Here is a 16,693-nt window from a genome sequence, read left to right as displayed (position 1 = left end):
TTTGATGGGAAATGGGAGACAGGAGGGCTCCAACATCGCATTTTTCATTTGAGGGATGAAACAAAAAAATGTGGAAAAAACCCAATTTTCCAGTTGTAAAATAAGAAGGAGTTAAAGACTGGGAGGGGAATTGGGTTACTATCCAGAATTATTTTTATTTTCTAGGATTACAAACAAAAATGAGAACAAAGCCAATGTCCCTTTCTAACTGGACTAGGGGGAACCAAACACCTACTGCAACTGCCTTCATTCAGTTCTAAGATGAAAACCTGCACTCAGACAGTTTCAATAGGTAGTGTTTCCAAATATTGAGTTAAACATTTGAGGATTGTTTCTTTTAAATTAGGCTGATGCCCCACTGAACATAATTTTAAATTAAGATAATTTCTTAGGGGTTTTATCTTTTTTGCTAAAGCACTTTTTTAAGTTAAAAAAAAAAGTATCAATCGCATGCTTATTGCACAAAGCCAATGTTCTATTCCTAAATGGTACTGAAAGTGAGGAAATAGAGGAAATTGAGTCTTCAAGCTCATACTACACTCTCTGGATAACTGGAATGAGTTTGTTGTTGTTTACATGCTCTGAATATTTGTGGGCTCACATGACTTGTAACTAATTTTAATTAGGAATACTAGGTGTTCTGCACATATGCAAATGAAGGCCTAGAAACAGCAACAAAAAAAAGTGCTTTGTCTTTTAGCACTTCTACCAACCAATTCCCTAATGCTGTCAGTATCTGGGGAAGAAAAAATTTTTCAAACTCCAAATATCTTTTAGAAATGAAATTTCAAATTGCAGTAGTGGGCAAATCTGTACTACTATGGTAGAATTTCAATGAGATGGGAAGTCTCTCTTTTTCTAAGTGAAATTACTGTAATTACTATGTGTATTACTCCTATGCTAACCATGAGATTTCTGGATATTCTTAAGAACAGCTCTGAAAAATACAAGATTGCACTGACGAAGAATCACAGTTTTTAAACAAGTATCAACATGCGAAAGAAGCACAATTAATTGGCAGAAACAAGGTTAATTTGTTATTGAGGCTTAGTCACTCAAAGTAAGAAATATTTAATTTTCTGTCATTTCACACTCTCTTACAAAAGATTTCAATGAGCTTGCTAATGATAATGAATTTGGTTTTAAGTATTTCTTTTTTTGTGAAATTGTGAAACTGCAGTTATATGATGTGGTATTTAGGCAGTTGTCCAAGTTAACTGAAACTACAGGAGAAAAAAAATTAAGATCAGTGATAACTCTAATTCTGCAAGAGATCTGGGCACATACAGGTTAGTCTGTGCAAAACTCAGCTTCTAAACCTTATGTGTGGACTCTACATTCTACCTTAGGCAAGGAGACCGTGTGGGTAAGCAAACACACAGAGATGCATTTATTGTGTTTATTTTTTTAATTGCATGCAAAATGTTCATGGTCCTTATATTTAGATCAATAATGCTATCCATTAGATGCTTCAGAGTGTCATTTAGAAGAGGAGAGACAGTTTAAATTGAGAGCTGGCATTTTTTCTATTTCAGGCTATAAATACATCCTTAAAAAGAATATACTGCTCAGTTGTACAGTGTATGCCATGGAATCTCCTGCATCCCACAGATGGTGACAGCTCGGCAATCCCATCCCTTATTTGAGAAAATTAAACATTGTATGATCTAACTCAGAGGAAATTTTAAACTTGAGGGCTGCCAGGAAAAGGGTAGGTCAGTGCAGCCCAAATTGCCAGACTTGCTAGTCCAGAAAAAGAAAGATAACAAAGAAGTGATGCTGGTCTAGTCAACATGCCACTAAAATGGAAGGAAGAGTCCTGGGTGTTTAAATATTCCAGATTACCTGTTTCTAAGAAATCCTCCTTAGTAAGATTGAACTGGCATCTGTTTATTATCTAAAAAGGTAAAGAGAAAAAGAAAGCCTAGACTTCCTTCCTCAGACCTTGCAGTCTGCAAGCCAGAGCAGAGATAGATATTCCAACTCAAAATTTGTTGAAGACAAAGAAGAAATACTTGTCAGTTTAATAGATCCTGGGCTGGATATGAAATGTAGTGGCAAGTAAGTCTCCAAATTGATTAATTCTGATTTGATTTCTTACTTCTTTTTTCTTTTTTTTTTCGTTGTTTGTTACTTAATAATTGGCCTTAAATCAGCTAGCTTCACAAAGATTGTTGAAAAGCCTTTGGAGAGTAGTAATTGTCAAGCTGTGTTGTCTTATAACTATGAAGGCAGTGGCAAACCAAAATATACTTCTTGTTTTCTGAATACATTTCTAGAGGTTATATTTGTCATGCTTCTGTGAGCAGTTGTTACAGCAACTATTGTTAACTGTAGCTGTTAGTTGATACTTAAATCAGTTGACTAATCCGAAAGTCTGTGTAAAATTCCTCCAAGTATTGTTTACTTTAAATGCCAAGTTCTTAACTTACATATTAATTGCTACTGTAGTATTGAAAAAGTTCATCTCAGAGTACAGGAAGAATCTTTCTAGAAATGGTCATAATTCTGGAAACCACATGTATAACTGATTTGGTGATAGTGTTTGTTCACATCCTCAGAGATTAATCAGACCAGAACATACCATGAAGTAACCAGTAAGCATTTTGAAAATAAATTTCCATCTAAACTTTAGAGCCTAATATTTTCTTATCTAGTTTACACCTTTTTCTGTAAACTTATTACCATTTTTGAAGTTACTTTGAGACTAATAGGAAAAGTCTGATAGTACTAAAGCTTTTTAAGAAATTATCATTGTTTATGAGTTAATAAAAATTATTTAGCATAACTCAAGGCTAGTAATAAAAAGGTTTTTGTGCATTCAAACAGGGAACTCTGAAAATTACAAAATTCATTTTAACTATTGTGTGATAAAATGGGAAATAGTAACTGGGTTACAACCAACAATCCCTATGCTTTTAACAATTTTTTGTTGTTAAACTTACTTGTTGTTACTAAATCAGTTTTCTCAAAACCCAATAATAGGACGTGAGCAAAATAGAGGAGTGAAGAAAGACTTTGGAAGTCTTGTGAACAAAAGGGAGAGGTTTTCTTGAAAAGGGATGCAACACTATGAGCAGCAAATCCTGCTCAACGTTAAAGATAGGGTTGTAAGTTTTAGATCTTTCAGTTTTGGAATAGGAATAAAATAAAGGACTGGGGAAAACTTTGGGAAATAGATAACTTTCTCTAAGTATGCACCTCTTCAGTGGTTTCAGTAAAAAGACAAATAGCTATTTCAGTCACTCTGACTTTGGATTTCCAAAACGTTCAACCCTAAGGAATCATCTTGATCTTTACAGCTGTATTCCTGTGAAGTGACATCCAAGTTTATACTCGAGGTCAAAAATCTAATCATGAACCCCTGATTGCAGAATCTTTAAATATATACTCTATTATTTAAAGAAAAAGTTTCTTCTTTATGTTTCTCTATCTAACAGTAACTACTTTCAAGGTTCTTCTTCTTAGCTTTTGCTTTGTTAAGGACCTTGATACTTTATTAAGCTGTTTTCCAAAGGCAAGTCACATCTGCTATTTAATCTGCTGCAATAGTTACAGAACAACATCCAGAAATTACAACTGTTCTTCCAATTACCTTTTTAGACTATGTGCTGTTTATCCTATATAGGTTCACAAAATAGAAAACTCGAAGCAGGATTTGTTTAAATATTACATCTAGGATAAGTGATTACCTTCAGTCTTGTGACTCTGTAGGAAAGTGATATCCTAGATTATCTTTAAAGGTTATCATAACTGTTATGTTGGAAGTTTAGTGACCGTAATTTATAAATTTCTCTCTGTGGAAACATATTCCTCTCCTAACACAGTCATCATTCTTCACGTGCCTTTTATTGACTGTAACAAGGCTCTTAGGAACATGCAATCAGACACAGTCAGTAAGCTCTGCTTGAAGGTTTGCTGTTATGCATTGGCAGAATGCTAATTTATTTATCTGGGCTCTATGTCTGAATGCCACACATTGGCTGTGCATTTCTCTTACTTGGAAAACATAGAACTTGCATTGGGTCAGATGGTAAATGGGCAACATGAGGCACCCATAGAGAGGCAAAAGGAAAGAAGGCAAGCAGAAGAGTTCAGGTGGACTGGATTGCATTTTATTCCCTGAACTCCTGAACCACTCCAGGGATAACTATGTATTGTACCTTAATCTAAGCTTCTTGAAAATATTATTTGCTGATGTCATGTCATTAGTAAGTGACAGAAAGTGAAGTGCATAAACCTACAAATACCAAGCAAAGGAGATTATCCTTTGCTTTGGTTAACCATTACTATTTAAAAATAGTAATATGCTCTGAATGTTATTAGTTGCCTGCCCTGCTGTTTTACAGCTGTAACATAAACCATCCAAGAAACAAAACCTCCATCTGAAATATCTGAGGCGGGGAAAAATGAAAAACAAAAAGCAAACAAAACTAGTGGGATAAATAAATACAGAAAAAACAAGAAGTTCTTTTAACACAGTTTTCTTTTGTGGCTTGGCCTTTTGTTTTTGTCAGGAACTGAGGTTTTTTTCCATCAATGAAATAGTGTGTATTCCAGTTTTGATGTTTTTCCAAAACATAGATCAATAAGATCTGCTGAGGATTACTGAGGCTCCATCTGTTCTCACCATGAACTGGAAATACTACAGATGATAGTGAGCAGATGTATCACGCCTATTATAGTGGTGCTCAAAACCACTGTAATATTGGATTGAAAAGGCAAAACCATTTTAGTTCTATACAACTTTCTCCTGTCTTTGTATATGCCTCAAAATCATTTTGCTTTACAGACATCTCAAAATCATTTTACTTTTCTTTAAGAATCTCTGAAATGTGTTGGGTTTTTTTTTCCCTTTTTTTTTCTCCTTGAAATTAGCATTGTTCATAGCCCAGACAGAATGCAGTTTCACATCCAGTGCAGAATGACATATAATATTTTAACAACTTAATGTCTATGAACTTATGGCCACACTTTTTGGTTTTCTGGCCTAATAATTTTTCAGGGGCATTTAGTACCTTGATTTATTTTTTTTTTTTAAGAGCAGAAAGGAAGACAGACACCAACTAGGTATGCTAAAAATTTGCGTGCCAGTGTGGTGGGTGTCCTGAAAATGAGCCTTGCTTTGCCTTGAGAGCAGGAGGGGTAGGTCTCTCCCCCTGAGGTGACCTAGGCTGCAGCAATCAAGACAGAGGAGAGATAGGGTCCACCCTAATTTAAAAAATGCAGTACCACAACCTCTATGAGAATGGGTTCTTTTGCAAAAGTTGAAAAGCACCGTTAGGCACTTTAATTACATGAATTATATTTATTATTTTTGTTTGGTTTTACATTTAGTACTCAAACTGAGATGAATTTAACTGAAGTGCATGCTGGCACAACCAGTGTAGCTGCTACTATAGAGTGGCTGAGGTGAAGGATGGTAAAGTCTTTGAAGGATTACTCTTCCTGCTGAATTTGTAAGACTGATGGACATAACTCCCACCCCTTTATATCTGCGGCTGTGACTGTTGGGTAATTGGCCTGTTTCATACAGGGATCAGAGCCTGTGACAGCTTATTTTGGTTTATGACATTCTGCTCATCATGTTAGAGGTTGAGAGGTGAATTCAAAGTGGCAGAAGGTAATGAATGTACTCGGACAGCCACGGAGATGGAGAACCTCTCTTGTGAGAGGAAGCTAGCACAGCAAAACAGAAAGTAGGAGTGAGATATGATCAAGAGACAGAAAAAAATGTATCTAAGGTAAATGATTAAGTTGGCACAGGTAATAGGTTAAATTCTCTGTGAGACAGGTTATGTTAGAAAGTGATGAAGTTCCAAGTTTTCCAATAGGTGCAGGAAAGAAAAAATCTCAAAGTTTTAAGGAGGAGTTTCTTCAGTTCATTAAAAGGATTGTTGAATTTGCAGTGACAATGAACAATAGTTACTTTTAGTGCCGAGTTTCTGTGAAAGTTAAAATCAATAATTTTGTAACTAGCTTTGAAGCTTTTGCTGCTGGGGAATTTAACGGTATAAAGGTTGTATTTAGCTCCATGACCAATCCTCCCTGGTGGAGAATCCCACTCTGATCTCTTCATTTTGTTTTGATCAGTTCTCTCTTAGAAGAAGTGCTTTGCCAAATATTTGGAAATTTTCCATTTAATTTTATAGCTCCCCTACATTAGGCATGCCCTTGTCTTTTCTCTGGTTTTCTAGAGCAAAGAGGATATACAGTTATACTGAATGATTTTGTTTTAGATAAGGTTGATCTTTAGTGGTTGTCTGTTATGTACAAATAGGCAGATAATGTGATAATGGAATAAAAAAAAGTTAAAGAAAAGCTTTCTGTCTCAAACAACTGAACTATTTGTGTATAACGTATTGTTAATTTGGAAAGAAAGTTAATCTAACAATGATGAAAAGAAAGAATTGCACCACAGGAAAAGTTGGCAGCCGTCAATCTAATGATGCTACATGCTACTTCCTTGAGGCGGTGGGAAGGAGTTTAAACAGTTTGGTAATGGCACTTGTGACTTAAAATTCTGTAGATAGATCGTATTCAATACTTCACTGCTGCTCCAACAGCCTACATGTGGTAGTATGAGACCACCCAGGCTGCTATTATGACTCTAAACTTGTTTTCTCTCAACACTGATACAGTAAAGCAGTGGTGTTTGAAGAGTAGGATTCAATCAAATTTTTAATGTTAATAAACTTTACAGCCAGCATGGTGATTTAATTAATTTTATCTGTCCTTAAAAAAAAAAAAAATCTGAACTTTAGGACATCTTTGTTTGCAAAAAAAAATTACTAGTCTGATTGCTAGCAAGCCTTAAATTCAAATTTATATAAAACTAGCTAATAACAGATTTCAGTCTGTAGCATGATCCAGCAAAGCACTTTTGTTGGATCCTGATTCAACAAAACACTTAAGTGGAACCTTAGGTTAAGCTAAAACAAATTGATAAAGAAATTGGAGACTTTTTGTATGTTGAAAAGCTAAGATTGTACTTGAATTCATTTTTCAGTGTATTGTGGGTTTTGTGTCAGTTGGGACCAACTTTTCATTAATGATATGTTTCCAAAGCTTGTAAATAGTAAATATTTCCTGGCATTATGGGAGAGCTCACTTTTTTTCTTTTTAATAGAGCTAGGAACAAGTAATTAACGGATGGTATAGCTATGAATCTGAATGAAAGCATACCGGAGTATGTTCTGAAACAGTGATTGTAAAATATTACTGTTCTTATGTCCTTTGGAGTAAGAAAATGGCAATATGAGAAGATGAACAAGTGGGAGATGCAGTTATTTGATACTGCTGTTTAAAAACCCTTTAGCCAATGCAGAATGATATGAATTTTTATAGCACTGTATTTTTCTTATAACTTTTGCAATTTTATTCTTAGCTCAAAATTTGGATCAATTACATTAAGATTTTGTAATGTTTAAATGTAAAATGGTTTTGGCTTTGCTTCTTTTTTTAGTCCTAATTGCAGTCCTGCATCTTATATCTTGCAGTCTTAAGGGAAAAAAGCCTCTTACACTCTATTTAAGTGTCCCATTATATGAGTAATGCTCACATGTAAATGGCCTTTTGGGATCCATAGATTTGATCCTTTTATGGTGTTATTTATAGCTTCTAAAACTATGACCAGCTGGGCCACTTAGAAAAGCACATATTTTTGAACTGAAATCTGTACTCTATGCTTGTCTCTGTTTTACTATGTAATTGTCAGAAAAGGCAAAAATAAGGAAAAGACTCAGCCACAATCTTCTCTGTGGTGGGTTGACCCTGGCTGGATTCCAAACCCCCACGAAAAATTTCTAAGAGCTGGGAGAGGCAAGACAGACTCAACATGAGGATAGTACTAAAATTTATTGCTAACAGGATAGGAGCTGAAGAGTGAGAGAGAAAACAATTTTAAAGACACTTTTCAACCAGCCTTCCTTCCTTTCTCCTTCCTCCCCCTGCATTGGTGCAGGAAGAGAAGTTCACCTCTAAGACAACAGTTCTTCCATATCTGCTGCACTTCTGGGTTACCCTTCTTCACCCACATGGGCAACAGGTCTTCCATATCTGCTGCACTTGTGGGTCGCTCTTCCATGGGCTGCAGAGGACAGTCTGTTCCACCATGGTCCCTCACCACGGGACCTAAAGCTTCGAGTCCTTCCCCTGTCCCATGAGTCCCTCCCATGGGAAACAGTCCTCAGTGGACCCCTCCAGCTTGGCTCCACCCCTCCCCCAAGCCACAGGTCCTGGGGTGCAGAGAGTCTCTATACCCCGATGGTTTTTCATAGAATGCAGTCTTTGACAGAGGGTATTGTCCCAGCGTGGGTTCCCCACAGGGGCCACAGAATCCTACCCAGAACAAACTGCCCCAGCGTGGCTTCTCTCTCCAGCGGTCACAGATCTTCCAAAGGACTTCACTCCCTCTTGGGCCTCCCACGGCAGGGTAGCAGTCCTCCTTCATTTTTATGCATCCACTTGTTCCATCGTGGGCTCAGCTGCAATGTTGCGGGACTGCTCTTTTGCCCTGGTCTAGCCCGCAACCAGGGCAGGCCCGGGGGGGCTGTGGGGCCACTCTCCCACGGGGCTGCACGCCTCGGCCAGGGCCCCAGTCCTGGCCCCAGTCGTCCCCTTGCCTATGGCCGCCAATGCCTGCTCCGGGTAGCAGCTGCCTGCTTCGGGCTAGCAGCTGCCTGCTTCAGGCTAGCAGCTGCCACAAGGCCCGCGCCATGGCCACTGCCCCAGCCCGGGTTGGCAGCCACATGGCCCCTGGGCCGTGGCCGCAGCCCCCGCCTGCGGTGGAGGGGGGAAAGCAGCGAGGGACCGCCCCAGCCCTGGCCACAGCGCCCACCGCGGCTGCCCCAGGCCAGGGCCGCAAGGCCCCTAACCCGGTGGCTTCCCTCTGCAGCCTTCGTGGCTGCAATTTCTTCTGCACAACAACTTTTTTTTCCTTAAATATGTTAACTTCTGATTGGCTCTCCTCCTGGTCAGAACCAGGAACTCTGCCCTGGAACCTAACCATCTTCGGCTGAGGGGGGGAGAAAACCACATACACCCATGGCATTCTGTGGGATAACACAGTGAAAACCAATTAATCTACATATATTAATAAAGGAGTTATTTCATTTATTCAGTTCATTATTTTTATTACTCATGTGACATTAGCAATGGACTAAGAATTAAAAGAGCAGAATAATGCAACTAAGGTGTTTGGAGTACTTTTTTTTCCCCAATGGACAATCTTGTCAGAAACCCTTGTTCATTCTAAAGGTCAACCTGCTTATTTCTCTGACAGCGTTTTTGGAGGAACATAATAAAGAGCAAGTTATTGTGTACTGTTCTCTTTTTGCTTAGCAATAGCAAAACCAAGTGCTTCTGCATCACTGGTTAGAAATGTGCATGTGCACTCACACATCCTGCAAATAACAGATAAGCAATGTAGTGTTAAGCAGCTCTTATGGAAATGATGCAGAAATTTGTAGATTAAGAAAAAGTGGAACAGAAAGCTACTGGTCCATAACCATAGGCCTCCAACATACTTTCTTGAGATTCTCACAAGAGTCAGTAAACTAAAAGCAAAAGCAGACAGAAGAAAATTCTATTGAGGAAAAGCAGATTGTTCTGTTAAAAATTGGTAGGCATAGACTCCTTTAGTATTTCTGCGAGCAGAGGAGGGACTAAGATTCGGAAAGTAACTGTGGAAGAAATACTTACTTTTTAGTTTTATTTTTCTTAAACTCATCATCATCATCGTGGCCAGTCTTCACGAACGAAGATTTGGGAAAGGTCATTACCCTTCGAGCCTCCGCAGTGGATTTTTTAGGTGAGACACAGTGTGCGCTGAACTGAGCCCACCCTTTAATCCTGAGGTTCATCTGCCGGGGCCAAGAAAGCTCGGACGGTGGCAGTGAGGTCCTCAGGACGTAGGTTTGTTTAGAGTGACCTTCTCTTAGATGGATGGCCTTACAGGGCTGACGAGCTCTATCTGCCCGGAGGAGTTCCCTGACCGGGAATCCAACCCGGGCCGCGGTGGTGAGAGCACCGCATCACAACCACTAGACCACCAGGAGTCCTCTTTTCTTAAACTAAAGCTGTGACAAGCAACAGTCTATGAGGTACCAAGAGAACCTCTGAAGTTAGTGAATAGGAGAGCTATTTTCCCCATTGGATGGCAAGCACTGTTCAAAACAAGTTAGAACAACAAATTACATTTAGGTAATGTGCCTTTAACAGGTGAAAAAATATATGCTTTGATATACCTTTAATTTTCTAACATTGATTTAATTGCCTTTTATCAATTACTGTTGATTTGGGGGGGGTGGCAATTAGTGTCCTCTCTACATAAATTGGTAAGAACTTCTTTGCTCTTGTAATTTACTTTAATATTGTCTAATAAATATAATTAGCTAGCATCTCTTGTAGCATTTCCAAATATATAAATGTCTAGTCTCATTAATATGAGCTTTTGATTTTGGTCTGTTTTGATCAGGACTCTGTTTAATATTTGGGGGTTTCAGTCACAGTCTTAATTTATTCAACAGGAAATTACTTCATCTTGCTACTTTCTGGAATGAAAATTATTCTACCTGTCCATCTTGAACCTCAATAAGTACTTTAAATACAATGAAACATTTGGTTCTGCTACTCTGTTATACTCCTGTAATCTTGATGATCTCTAAAGATGATTGTAAAACATGTCAATAAGACAGCTGTAATAAAAACAAAACAATGATTGTGAATTTCTTTGAAAATTAGAAGTTCTTTCTAACAAAAGGTTCACTTTGGACTACAACCTATGCTCTTATGTAGACTGCAAAAACACAGATTAGGAATGGGTCTTGGAAACTTTTAGAAGGCCATACTTTGTACTGAAGTATTGGGTCAAATTATTTGGATAAATCTTTGATCCTGCAGCTCTTTAGGCAGTAACACATCTCTGTTGTGCTCTCCAAGCTGGACTTGAAAGATCTAGCAATGTAGCCAGGCATCGAATTCAGCCTAGAGCTCTGTATTTGTGTTCTTTTCTGTCTTTAGGTAACTGTATCTGAAAGTATGGTTGCACCTGAAGTATTGTATCAAGGAAATCACAGTTTAGATTTGTGGACAATAAACTGGATTAAAAAAAGAAGTCCCTCCTCGGATGACTAGGCTTAGTGGATCATGTGTCGTGTTGTACCTGGAGGCTGGTGATAATCTATCCTGAAACCTGTCCAGTTTCACAGCTTCATCAATAACCCACAACGAAATGTGCTCTCAAGAGGTTTGCAGGTGTCGCCAAAATTGGGTGAGCTGCTCTTTGGAGAAACCTAGACAGATTGGAGGAATGAGACATCAGGAATCAGACAGCGGGGATCTCATGAAATGCAGTAAGGACAAATGCCAAATCCTGCACTTGGGAAGGAATACGTGCTGAGGAGCAGCTCCATTGGAGAGCATCTGGCTGGACAGCAGGCTGAGTGTGCTACCTGGTACATTGCTGTCTCGAGTAAGGCTGGGCTAGGAGCATTAACAGGAAGGGTCACAGCCAGCTCATTGACAAATGTGACTATTACCCTCATGGTACTGTATCTAGAGTGCTGCACCCAGTTTTGAGTCCTCTAATACAAGGTACTGATAAAAAGAAGTGAACTCAGTGGAGACTTTTAAGCTAGTGGGGGGCTAGAGCATTTGTTTCTTAATATTGTCATAACTTGGTATGCCAACTTCTGATAGAATCTAGACTCATTTTGCTAGTACAAAGCAGAAACACATATATCTCCATTCTTCACAATAGCCTACATCATTCCTAGTGTCTTGTTTTGCAGGAACTAATTTAGAAAGTTCTATTTAAACTTAATTACGTTTGTGCTGTAAATGTGAGAGAAGATTCTGCTTTTTCACCAGGTAAAATTAATTCCATCATTAATTAATTCTCTTGTATTAGTTTAGAAGAGGATTTTATCTGTGGCTGTAGGAAAGTAACAAAACCTATTAGCTCTTGTGAAGTTTCATCTGATGTTTGCACTGGTTTCACAGTTAATTTACCAACAACCACTTTTTGAGATCAACAGCATAGGAAGCTGCCATTAATTCTGTAGTATAAGCTGACCTGCAACCATTACCATCACTTCTTGGTGTTACCTATGGTCTCTCTGCAGGGGGAAAGCAGATGTTTCTTCAGCTGGATCACAGCTGTTTGTAACAGCCCCCTACTACCTTCATACCACCCATGACACTGGGAGATCTTTCATAGCCTAAAGGCTATAATATGGAGAGAGATTATGCAGAAACCATCCTCAGTAACCCTTCCTTCTCCCAGGCAACACAGGGCATATTTTGAAGCATGTCAGCATGCATTCCTGCAAGCTGAGTGTATGCAGCCATTAGTGTGCTTTGGTTTGACTGAGTGCAAGTTGAAGAGCTATGTTTGACAGCAGGAATAGGCAGAAGCAGGTTTGCCTGATCAGGAGAGCAGAAAGAGTGGCCTGTGAGTGATTGAGAATGCAAATGAACTGAAAAGAGGAAAGAATAGTGTTATGTGGCAGACATCTATTCTTAAGGAGGTGGGTTTGACATGAAGTGGTTTGGGTTTTCCTTAGGAAATTTATTTTGTTGGAAGTGTGCTAGCATTTCCTGAGGTGTTAATTACTGTGCAAGTGTAAATGTTTTATGGTATAAAATCATAGTATAAAGAGATTTGATGTAGGATTAATGCTTCGGTGTCTCACCTCTGTATCATAACAGCAAGAAAGTGTATGTGTGCTTTTAAGCATCCCTTTTTCCTTCAGATTTCCAGGGCATGTATCCCCCCCATATCATGTATTTCTCACAGAAAAATAAAGTTCATTTAACTGGTCCATGACTGTAGGAAGTGTTGCCTCTGCACTACTTTCCATTAATGAACTTTTTTAAAGACTTTCGGTCTTCATCATTTTCTGGTTTTGCAGACATGAGCGGATGGGCTTGCCAGAAAGCACTTTCTTTTTTCTTTTTTCTTTTTTTCTTTTTTCTTTTTTTTTCTTTTTTCTTTTTTTCTTTTTTCTTTTTTCTTTTCTCTTTTCTCTTTTTTCTTTTCCTAAAAAGAACTGGAGGGGAGGGATGCAGGGGAATGCAGTCATGGCAGTATGAAGAGGAAAAAGGAAGTTCAAAAAAGCGTGAGGGATAAAAATGGAAGGGCTGCTTCCATAAAGGAACTGGTGCTGTTCCCAGCACAGGCAGTGTCCTCACGGTCCGGGTTATGGTCTCACAGGACCTGAGCAGGTGTGCTGATGAAAAGAGTCACTGTCAACCATCTAGATGTCACCAAGGAAGGTAATGTAATGAGTAAAGTTTAGGAAATCAATCCAGAAATTCCAGTCAGGAACAGAGGGGCCAACAAAAGAGAGAGTGAGAGACCAAAATTGGGTACAGCCAATGGATGCAACCATGATGCAGTTCAAACAAGATGCCCAAACCTGAGCTGAAGTGGGCCCCTGGACCCATGGAATTGGTAGGAGATTCCAGGTGAGGCCATTCAAGGCCATCAAAGCCTTAAAAGTATGCTTTAGACTCTGGCTATATGCTATTAATTACTCACTCTAGTTCATGTACTTGGGCTGTTTAATTTTGTAAAATTGGGAACCATTAGGTGTGCTGTAATGTACGTGGCAGAGCTCTGCAGGATGCTGTTTTCACATCCATAGCTGGGCAGAAGGCCTTGGTGGTTGATAGGAGTGGCCTCAGGTGGTGATGCTCCCTGTCCTGCTGTGGCTTCTGCAGTGGCACCTTCAAGGGAACCAGTAAGTTTCAACAAGGAAAGCAGGTTAACGGGGACCTTTATGAGATCAAAGCACAGAGAGCAGGTTTAAAAAATTTTTGAACACTAGTCATAGTTCTTAGTGATAAGAAAAATATTTTTAATATAAATATGTAATTTGTGTCCACTTTGTTTTTCTTTTTAATTTAACTGACATGCTTAGGTGCAGAAAGCTGGCCATCTTACAGATGGGGTGGCCACAAATGGAGCTGCAGTGCTTTTTCTCTTGGGATCATTTCATAGGACAATCTTGATCTTTAAAAAAAAATATCTAATAGGCCTCTCTGTCATTTTGTTATTTACTTTTTCTGTTTGTTCTGAAGGACTTCTTTTAGTTCATGATCCATTGGAAAGGTTCAGTAGCTACATATGTAGCAAATACAGCCCTTGCCTTGAAAAAAATTGAGGCAAGATGTACTCCATTAAAGTAACTCAAACTACAGCTGTTTTACTTATGAATGAGTATTGAACACAGAAGAGTATAATGTACATTCACTAAATAAATTTTACATTTTGGTAATTAGATAGTTTGGCTTCGCTTTTCAGGAAGACTTCCCCTCACTAGATATAGGTATCATGGTGAAAGAAAAACAGTGTGTAAATAAATGCTACTAACGTGAATAACTTGTTTTACAAGTATAAATATAATGGAGACTCTTGACAGACATTTATGTGTTGAGTCACCAGTTCATCTGCTTACTGGTAAATGTAATACTTACAAACTAGAGCAGAAAATCTCAATTAGTTTCATTGATAAGCAGATCACATAAATGAGAGTTTGCATGTCTGTGCAGAAAGCAATCTCGTGTTTGCTGTTCAAGATACACAATGATTAAGAATTCTGGTATCTAAAAGTTTGTGTTACTTAGACAACACAGACCTTAGAAGTAGAAACTTACTCTCAGATGATACCAAATTATTTAATGACTGAACTATTGGAGAAAATATTTGCAATTCTTGTTGTCATCATCTTCGTAAAAGATAAAATTTCTCATCTTTATCCTAAAATACAATTACTCATCCCTTGATGTAACAAAACAAAAATTGAGCACGCATGAATTATACAGTTTTAGACTAAAAGTGACTACTTCAATAAATAAATTAGAGATAAAATTGAAATTATTACTTGGAGATAGCTATTGTAGTAATTTTTAGTTCTAATGGGAAATAAAAGATCACAAGATGCTGCATTTGTAGATAATTTTCGAATATGAATATTAATAACTATCAACTAATCATCAGATTAGCTGTAGTAAAATTGTAGTAAAATTGTAGTAAAGTTGTAGTAAAATTAAGTATTTTTGCACCACTTGTAGTTATTATCATTTTTCTGCTATGACAGCTTCTCTTGGATGACAGATTTGGGGTTATTTGTGGGATTTTTTCCCTCCTACCTTCCCCCATGTTTCATCCTGGTTCATCCATCCTGGTTTGCATGAAATACATTGCTACAAGTTGTTTTAGGTTGGATGAAGCAGTACAGATGAGGAACTGGCATTTTCTGCTTAGTCTGTGACTTGTGACATTGTCTCGGGTGAGTCACTTACAATGCCTTATCTGGCCCTTTGTGATCAGCATATACTGATTATGCTACACTTGTAAATGAACACAGACGAACTAGGGAGAAGGTTTATGACCCTTTAAATACACTGCATTGAATGGTGACATAGGTACATAATCTATGATAAAGTGGCTGATTTCAGAGTATTTATTGTTATTTATCTGCATATCAAATTGCTCACTAAATCCAGTCATCCTCCTCTTAGCTTGATGTATGTAAGGTTTAAAAAGTCTTTAAGTGCATGACATTATACAGTGTTATATTAATGCACCTTTCAATATAATAAATGAAATTTGGGGCAGTTTTCGTTCAGTTTTGCTTTTCAGGCTCTGATAGCTGGTTTAGCTATTTTTTTTTGTTCATTAGTTAGTTAATAAATGCTTTTTAGTAACTCTTAAGCACCACATATAGTGTTTTAGCATGATTTTCAGCTAGACTGTTTGACTACTGTGATAGCCAGTAAAAGGAAGTTCTATTGATTTACTTTTCCCAAAGACTTGTATCTGCAGAATACTGTATTGCTATGACCTCTGTGTCTTTACTGTTCAAGAGATTTATTAAAAAAGCTGGCATGAAACAGCTCAGGCAGAAGATTTTCAATATGAGTTTTACTCATGGCTTTTGTAGCTATAAACCATTGTGTTTGAAAAAAAAGTATACAAACTTATCAGGACAAAACTTGCAGTAATTTACCAGAACTGGATATTTAGTCATAAGGATATAATTGATATAATTGATATAATTGCTACATATTTGCCGACATTTCCACTAAATTCACTGTAATGTGTTTGATGTATGCATTTGAGTGTGGGAAAACAAGGTGCACTCTTTTTTTCCTGACACCCCAGTAGGAATTAGTTTTCTTTTCCCTGCTAACACACAAAGGTACTAATATGAAAGCTGTATTATAGTAGGCTGTGTAAACATTCCTAAAAGTACTTCTGAGATCTGATCAAAATCCACTTTTTTTTTTTGTTCCTGTATCTTCCTGAGGCCCTACAATGATAAATGAGTAAGACCAAAGAGGAACTGGTGGCTTCTCTGAGATCACGAGTTAGATTTGTGGGAGAAAAATAGTAAACACAATAATTGAAAATCCTTTCATATTGTAGTCAAAGTAGATCTCAGAAAGTTGCTTTTTTCTATAAAGCAGCATAACTTCAATACACAGATCAGCAAACTAAGACCAAAAGTGAAATACCTCACTCAGAGATAGGCAGAAATTCTGGAGTACAAATGTAGAAAAAACCTGTCTTTTAACACAGTTTAAGTGTTCCTCTCATTAAGCAACCAAAACCTGCCTTTTCTTCATTATTCTTCTTTCCTAAGGTCACGCATTTTGTAACACTTAAAAATTAAATAGTGAATTG

At 37.9% G+C, this 16,693-nt stretch overlaps 2 protein-coding genes across 8 annotated transcripts in view; one reads left to right on the top strand and one right to left on the bottom strand.

Annotated features, from left to right (window-relative positions):
• KCNIP4 (potassium voltage-gated channel interacting protein 4) overlaps positions 1-16,693 on the top strand; it is a 415,466-nt gene that overhangs the window by 277,423 nt on the left and 121,350 nt on the right. The gene's annotated exons all lie outside the window — the stretch shown is intronic.
• Positions 13,707-16,693, bottom strand: part of PACRGL (parkin coregulated like) — a 138,873-nt gene continuing 135,886 nt past the window's right edge. The window contains exon 9 of the transcript XR_001920067.2: positions 13,707-13,731. The gene's annotated coding sequence lies outside the window, so the exon portion shown is untranslated. The remainder of the gene's footprint in view (positions 13,732-16,693) is intronic.

Source organism: Manacus vitellinus, unplaced genomic scaffold (assembly GCF_001715985.3).
Source record: "Manacus vitellinus isolate BGI_N305 unplaced genomic scaffold, ASM171598v3 scaffold_0_pilon, whole genome shotgun sequence".
Taxonomy (NCBI): Eukaryota; Metazoa; Chordata; class Aves; order Passeriformes; family Pipridae; genus Manacus; species Manacus vitellinus.
The sequence above is the reverse complement of the archived record's forward strand: the minus strand, read 5'-3'. Positions and strand labels throughout refer to the sequence as shown.